The sequence below is a fragment of the Hemibagrus wyckioides genome, linkage group LG12, assembly GCF_019097595.1.
Source record: "Hemibagrus wyckioides isolate EC202008001 linkage group LG12, SWU_Hwy_1.0, whole genome shotgun sequence".
NCBI lineage: Eukaryota > Metazoa > Chordata > Actinopteri > Siluriformes > Bagridae > Hemibagrus > Hemibagrus wyckioides.
The window spans coordinates 2,100,130-2,108,034 of record NC_080721.1 but is presented as its reverse complement, the minus strand read 5'-3'; the positions used below and the strand labels follow the sequence as shown (position 1 = coordinate 2,108,034).

The 7,905-nt window shown below is 42.8% G+C and overlaps 1 protein-coding gene across 2 annotated transcripts in view; it reads left to right on the top strand.

Annotated features, from left to right (window-relative positions):
- Window positions 1-369: 369 nt before the first annotated feature.
- Window positions 370-7,905, top strand: part of grin2da (glutamate receptor, ionotropic, N-methyl D-aspartate 2D, a) — a 114,892-nt gene continuing 107,356 nt past the window's right edge. For both annotated transcript variants that reach the window (XM_058405357.1, XM_058405358.1), the window contains exon 1: window positions 370-645. The gene's annotated coding sequence lies outside the window, so the exon portion shown is untranslated. The remainder of the gene's footprint in view (window positions 646-7,905) is intronic.

Genomic DNA, 7,905 nt, shown 5'->3' with positions numbered 1-7,905 from the left:
TCCTAAAATCAGTTATGTACTAATACATTACACCAATCAACGTTTAGTATGCCAGTGTGCCAGTCTGGACGTCACCTTATACCTCTGGCATGGACATCACATCTCTCTCTCTCTCTCTCTCTCTCTAAACTCTTACAGATCATTTATTATCCCTGAGAGAAAATTAAAGCATGTGACGCTGCGAGACAAATGGTGCGTAAAGGGGATGAAGGTTGTATTTTTTCAGGGGTTCATATATTTCATATATCGCATATTGTGAGCTAAGGTCGACTGCAGCCACTTCCGCGTTAAGAAACCTGCCACAAGTTTAGCATTCAACACGTGTCGCGAGCGCGAGTGATGGAGAGAGAGAGAGAGAGAGAGGTTGCTAGGTGACGGGGCGTATATACTGAATTTTAACAAAATAACTGGAGAGAGAGAGAGAGAGAGAGAGAGAGAGAGTCAGCAACATGTAGGCAGGCTGAGTAAAGAACGGTCGAGACTGTATATGTAGCCTACGATATTGAACGTAGACTTGAACGGGGGAAAAGGGGGAGGTGGAAGAAAGAAAGAAAAAAAATACGCTCGTGAAAATGGACGGCAGCGGAGTGAACGCGCAGCGGACCGGGATCCGCGCGAAGGACACTATCTCCACGTCCTAACACAGTGAGTGGCTTTCTTTTTATTATTAGTATTAATATTAATCCTGATGATAATTGTTAGTATTTCTTGTTGTCAGGCTTTTCACCCCCCATCCTGTGATGTTGGCTCGGTGCTCCCGGCTTTGCCCTTCAGAACAGGCGTAGCAATGCGTGTGCATGTGCATGTTTGTGGTACAGACATTTCCAATGACCCTTCTGTCATTGATGCGCGCGGACTGTCTGTGCAGACTAGGCACAGGACTATGTCTCTCACCTGACTGACTACACACGCACACATACTTCAACCGTTCTGGCTCACACACACACACACACACATACGCACACACACACACGCGCGCACGCACCGGTCCCTTGATCCAGACTTCCAACAACACACACACACACACAGCTCCTCTGTCCCTTGGCGCGCGCACACACACACACACACCCAGCCTGCTTGGATACCTCGTAACTTCAGTAGGGTTAATGCACTTATTCTTTAGTAACAGGTTCATAAGAATGATCCGCGACGTTCCATCTTTCAAACAGCTTCTTCGTGTCTCCTCGAGAAGCGTAACGCAAACGTATAGCGCTGTGTGTGTGTGTGTGGGGGGGGGGGGGTAAAAAATAAGGATCAATGATCGTCGTGTCGTGTGTAGCAGCCACAATGCGTCAGTACCAATTTGTATGTCACACCACAGGTGACGTACTATTTTGACATAGTATTTAGGACGGTAGTATAACGCCTTGTCACGTACACTGAGTGCCCACCATAACACCCAAGCCACCCCCCCCTCTCCTTTCTTACCCCCAACCCCACGAACAACCCTTTATCCCTAGGCGTAAAGGAATATGCTATGACATAATGTGGGATTTTCTCATTCTGGCAGCATTAATCCAGCTTCAAATCTTTAATTACCTACAGTTCATCTCTTAATTAAGCCATATGTTCGTGGGTTAATGTTTATCACGTACCTTGTGCTCATGTTTTCATTAGCCACTTTTTAGTGGACAGTCCTGACCCGAAGAATGCAACACTTTTCAGGCTACATTGATTTGCTTTTTAAATGAAGCTCATGCATAATTCATACGCCTGATGTACACGCTATGGACTGTAGTAAATAGAAGAATCGGGGCTACTCAATAAATATACTTGGTGTGTTATTTATGTCTGCCATTTCATAACTAGTTCTCCGTACCGAATCATCCCTTAAGGTCGGATTTACATGAGGTGACTAGATTGCTGACAGAATTCATCAAGCCCTCCAACCCCCACCAAGTTGTAGCAGTACGCTCAGTGGCAGCCTGCTGGAGAAATTCATTAGGAGCATGACAGCTCAAGACAAGCCCCTGCAGGACAGACGGTTCTGAGAGAGCCATATGAAGGCTTGTCTGACGTACGGTAGGAAGAAAGACGGAAGGAAGAGGAAGGAAGGATTGGTGGATGAGTGGTGAGGGGGCAGCGTGGACATGATCCCAGAATACTGTCACTTCAAAATGTAGACCCAAAAGCATACCCACTCACCTCAGTGAATCATCTCTGAGTTAGAATCGTGTCAGAGGGGCAGCAGTGGTCGTGATGGTGGAGGTGGTGGTGGTGGTCGTGATGGTGGTGGTCGTGATGGTGGTGGTCGTGATGGTGGTGGTGGTGGTGGTCGTGATGGTGGTGGTGGTCGTGATGGTGGAGGTGGTGGTGGTGGTCGTGATGGTGGTGGTCGTGATGGTGGTGGTGGTCGTGATGGTGGTGGTGGTCGTGATGGTGGAGGTGGTGGTGGTGGTCGTGATGGTGGTGGTCGTGATGGTGGTGGTGGTCGTGATGGTGGTGGTCGTGATGGTGGTGGTGGTCGTGATGGTGGAGGTGGTGGTGGTGGTCGTGATGGTGGTGGTGGTCGTGATGGTGGTGGTGGTGGTCGTGATGGTGGTGGTCGTGATGGTGGTGGTGGTCGTGATGGTGGTGGTCGTGGTGGTGGTGGTGGTCGTGATGGTGGTGGTGGTGGTGGTGATGGTGGTGGTCGTGATGGTGGTGGTGGTGGTGGTGGTGGTGGTGGTCGTGATGGTGGTGGTCGTGATGGTGGTGGTGGTCGTGATGGTGGAGGTGGTGGTCGTGATGGTGGTGGTGGTCGTGGTGGTGGTGGTGGTCGTGATGGTGGTGGTGGTGGTGGTCGTGATGGTGGTGGTCGTGATGGTGGTGGTGGTCGTGATGGTGGTGGTGGTCGTGATGGTCGTGATGGTGGTGGCATGTAAATGAAATATTATCTTAACAAATAGCTAAGAGTAACTGCAGACAATTTCCGGCAGTCATAATTATAACGCAGAAGCCTTTTTTTTACGTGAGTCTGGGCAACACAGGCTTTAAGGTCTTAGAAAGCATGTCGCAAAGTAACCAAGGACACCTCCTGTCATGTTTTCTTCCTTTCTCAATGATTTGAGGCTTATCAGATCCCAGCTGCTGCCTACGTTCACAGCCAAAAAAAAGCCCTCACAAATTGACCAATCATTTTTTTTCTTTTTTTTTATGTACGTTCTTGACACAGAGCTGCAATTTCCTGATTCTTAGCTGAACTAAAAAAAAAAAAAAAAAAAAAAAAAAAAATCTCGGCAGTGCACGCCCACAAGCGGTCAGTAGCAGTCGCTACACAGCCACATGAGAGAAACTACAAGTGACACGAGTGACTTGTCAGTTTGCTAGTGTGAATGTAGAGAGATATAGCTGCCAGGCTTAATCCCTTCAGCTCAACAAAGTGGCTAAATGCTGAGATTGTTATCAAGCTGCTCGGGTCTTCAGTTTACTCGGATTTGGCATTTAAAAATATGATATTCATAAATAGAGCTCAGAACTGACCAGTTCCTGTTACGATATTCTGCAGAATACTTTACATCCTTCCTAAAATATATCTTATTATAGTTTATTACAAATATGAAGCATAATGTTACTGGTTTGTGATAAGATGTGAAGCTGGATCATTTATCCACAGCTTTCAAGGGAATTTCTTAAAAGTTCATTCTGAAAATCAGAGACAAATATGCATTCATTCAGCTTTAGTTGTACTTCCTGTGTGCTTGATATTAACCACAAACTGGGGCAGTTTGTCGAGTACATGGAGTGTGTTCAAACTTAATCCCAAAGACTGCTATTTCACAGACTGCTTGCTTGCTATTTTTGTATATTTTTATTTTATTGTAGAACATACCTTTGTTTATGGAATTCTATGGATTTTTTTAATGGAATTTTGGGAGACACCCTCATCCAGAGCACCTTACATTTATCTCATTTTATACAACTGAGCAATTAAGGGTTAAGGACCTTGCTCAGGGGCCCAGCAGTGGCAGCATGGTGGTCCTGGGGTTCGAACTCACAACCTTTTCGACCTTAACCACTAAGCAACTACTTCCCTTATAGGAAGTTTATAGGTACCTTGACTTGTTTTAAAGATCATATTTCTGCATAAAATCATTAGTCAGCATAAAAATGCTTAGAAGCATGCCTAGAGTCCATTATATCAATATAAATATTCACTTCCTAGTACAAAACGGTCACTACAGTAGAATTAGAGTAGAATAGACTTGATATATAAAAGCTGGCCTCCTGAAGACGAAAAGGAAGAAAGTGACAGCAGGTTTACTAGAAGAACCTTTAACAGAGACGAACACATCAGTGCCGATGGTTAACATCGTGAGAACAGCTTTTTTTTCTGGGATCTGTTTCCGCTAGCGGAGCGAAAATATAGAACATTTGACCATACTGTTTCTGAAATGTCACTTACTTTATATGAATTTCTTTCCTAACCATATTTAAGCAATATCACACAAGCAAAAGTGCAGCTTTATTGAATATCAGCACGGCCGGGATTAGCTATGATCCCCGCCTTACGGGTTCACGTCTAGAGCCGAATCAGAGCCGTGTGGAAATTCGGCATTAGTGCGATTTTGCTTAAATATATCTTATCGAAACGCTACATCAAGCAGCACCTGGAATACCATGGCAACCAAATGGAATATCATAGCATCCTCTTAGCAAGACCTGAGCAACCAACTGGGTTACGATGGCAACCACTTAGCAACCGGCTGGAATATTGTAGCTACCAACTAGCAACACCCTAACAACCAATATGGTTTGCGCAGTAAATGTTGATAATCATAATGAGATGATGATAAAAAATATGTTTTTTAATTTGTATGTAATTTTTAGTATTTATTTATTTATTTATTTATTTATTTATTTATTTATTTGAGCATTCTTGTCCTCCATACATCCAAGCTGGAGCCTCATCATTAGTCAATAAACTAATTTTTTTTATTTCTTTTAATTGACCTTTCCCTTTACAAACACATATCTGGGACATTAGCCTCACATTTTTCTTTCACTCTGAGGTGCAGAAATCCTTCTCTGGCACTATTATCTCGCTATCAGATTGGCTAGATCAGACCCAGCGAAAAAAACCAACGAAAAACAAAACACACTTGTGGATTGAACCGGATGAATTCGACCTGAGAAATCCACAAATTCATTTCCAGACATTAACGACAGGGTGACTGAAGTGGTGCATATTTGTGAACGACAACAATATTTGTGCATCTCATTAGATTTATTTGTGGATCTCATGCTATATTTGTGAATCACTCGCTGTTTATTTGTAGCTCTGGCTACATTTCTGTGAAACTCGTGTGATTTATTTTGTAAGTTCAGCAGCAGAAATACCTTCATCGTTTCTGTTCAAAAGCGCTTGAATAAATTGTAGCACTAAAATAAATGGGAAGACCTGCACGCTTTTTAACAGGATCTCAAAAGGAGAACAAACTGATTTGGAGAACATTTTCTTCAAACAGACACAATTATACGCTCCAAGTGCTGCGAAAGTGTAAAAACGTTGCCATTACCGCTCCAACCAGCTACTGCCCACAGAGACGCATTGATTAGCTGAATTTTTTTCAGTCGGAAAGGATTCGAGCATGCGGTTCGAACAGTAGCTGTAATTTCAGCATACAACTGCACACGGTTCCTCCAACACTCTCTCGGTGTGCTGATTTCACCACATATTTGTAATGAAGGTGTAATGGATTTTTAAATAATTATAATTCTGAATAATTGATACTGCTAGAGAAATAGAAAAAACGGAAATCAGAAGGAATTATGTATGAGAGCGGCTGCTCTTATGATCATACATTGTTTGCTAATAGCATGGTACCATAATATTTTACTAGCTACTGTGTGTTGATTTTTTTTTCTAGCCGAAAGGTTCGTGTAGGATCCATACCACCCTAAATCTGCCCCTGCTTACATCATACACTAAAAAATACTTGGCTTTGCTCTATGAAGAATCTATCCAAATGTGTTTTGCAATTCAATGACTTGTGAAAGCATGAACCAAAATTTTTAATCAGTATAAACTATAATTAAGATATTCAGGAATTTCTCAGTGACAAACGTCTGTAAGAAAGAAGTAGCACTGACTCCTCATTAGATACACTATATTGACAAAAGTTTTGGGACACCCCTCCAAATCAGTGAGTTCAGGTGTTGTTTTTCAGGGGTTGGGCTCGGCCCCTTAGTTCCAGTGAAAGGAACTCTTAATGCTTCAGCTTCATACCAAGACATTTTGGACAACTTTGTGGGAACAGTTTGGGGATGACCCCTTCCTGTTCCAACCTGACTGCACACTAGTGCACAAAGCAAGGTCCATAAAGACATGGATGAGTGAGTTTGGTGTGGAGGAACTTGACTGGCCTGCACAGAATCCTGACCTCAACCCCATAGAATTAGAGCGGAGACTGTGATCCAGGCCAAAACTGGAGCGTCTGCCTTTACATGCACATGAATGTAATATGGAGTTGTCCCGCCTTTTACAGCTATAACAGCTCCAACTCTTCTGGGAAGGCTTTCCACAAGGTTTAGGAGTGTGTTTATGGGAATTTTTGACCATTCCTCTAGAAGCGCATTTGTGAGGTCAGGCACTGATGTTGGACGAGAAGGCCTGGCTCTCAGTCTCCACTCTGATTCATCCTGAATGTGTTCTATGGGGTTGAGAACAGGGTTCCTCCACACCAAATCCATGTCTTTATGGACCTTGCTTTGGTCACTGGTGTGCAGTCATGTTGGAACAGGAAGGGGTCATCCCCAAACTGTATTTCAAAGAATGAAATTGTCCAAAATGTCTTGGTATGAAGCTGAAGCATTAAGAGTTCCTTACACTGGAACTAAGGGGCCGAGCCCAACCCCTGAAAAACAACACCTGAATTCAATGGTTTCATCAGTGACTAATCAGTGATACAATCAGGTCCAACTTTGTTGTCCTTGTGTACTTGCTCTAGGAACCAACTAGGAGCCTGAGAGGCAATATATAGCTCTCTCTCTAAAAAGGAGAAACCTGTTGTGACTGAAGATATTTAGAGACAGACTTGGACTTGGCCATCACTGATGCATTGCTCTTGTTTTTTGGAGACTCTGCTTAGTGAAAGCATGGCACCAGGGAGATTTGTGGGAGCTAGTAACGAGGAAGACTTGTCGTGAAGCGGACGTGTGTGTATGCTGAAAGTTATACAACAGCTGATTTATTTATTTCTATTTAAATAACCCTGCCACCACCAACCCTCTTCTGAGAACAGAATATTTACAGTTTACTTATAGAGTTTTTTTTATCATCCTTCTGAGGAATATATAAAGAAAACATATATAAAGAAACTACGAAATCATCACATGAAGGAAGAAAAGAGGTATAGTTGTAGTGTGTTCACTGAGACGTGATGCAGGATTCCAGTTAACTCCAGTTACTGACATCATTGTAGATCTGTTCCAGTGTATAGAGTTATCCCATATATATATTTTTCATAAGTTAAATTAAAAAAATGAATGCTAACTGATGTCTTCTGATTGGGTATCAGGTCATCTGATCATGAGTTGATTAGTGGCAGAAAGTGGTTGAAAACATTACCCTGAAGCACTGGGTGGGTATTAAAGTGCTATCTTTTATAGAGCTTTATTATTTAACTGTCTTGAGGCTTATTTGAGACATGATCAGAGGTGACAGGAGAGTTTATTTTTTCTTGGATATGTATGGGATGATAGACTTGCTTGCAGGGAAATAGATTGTTTGTGAGTGAGAAGAGGTTTCGTCTTTTGCAGAAGGATATTCTAAGCCTTAGATATGGTCAAACTGAAAAGTTAGTCATGTGATTTATGCTTTATCACAGCTGACGAGTGCTAATATAATAAAATGGGTGGTTGATTCTGAAGATTTGTCCTGTGGTGAGTGTTGAAATCTTCCCCACTACTAATTGCTCATCAGGA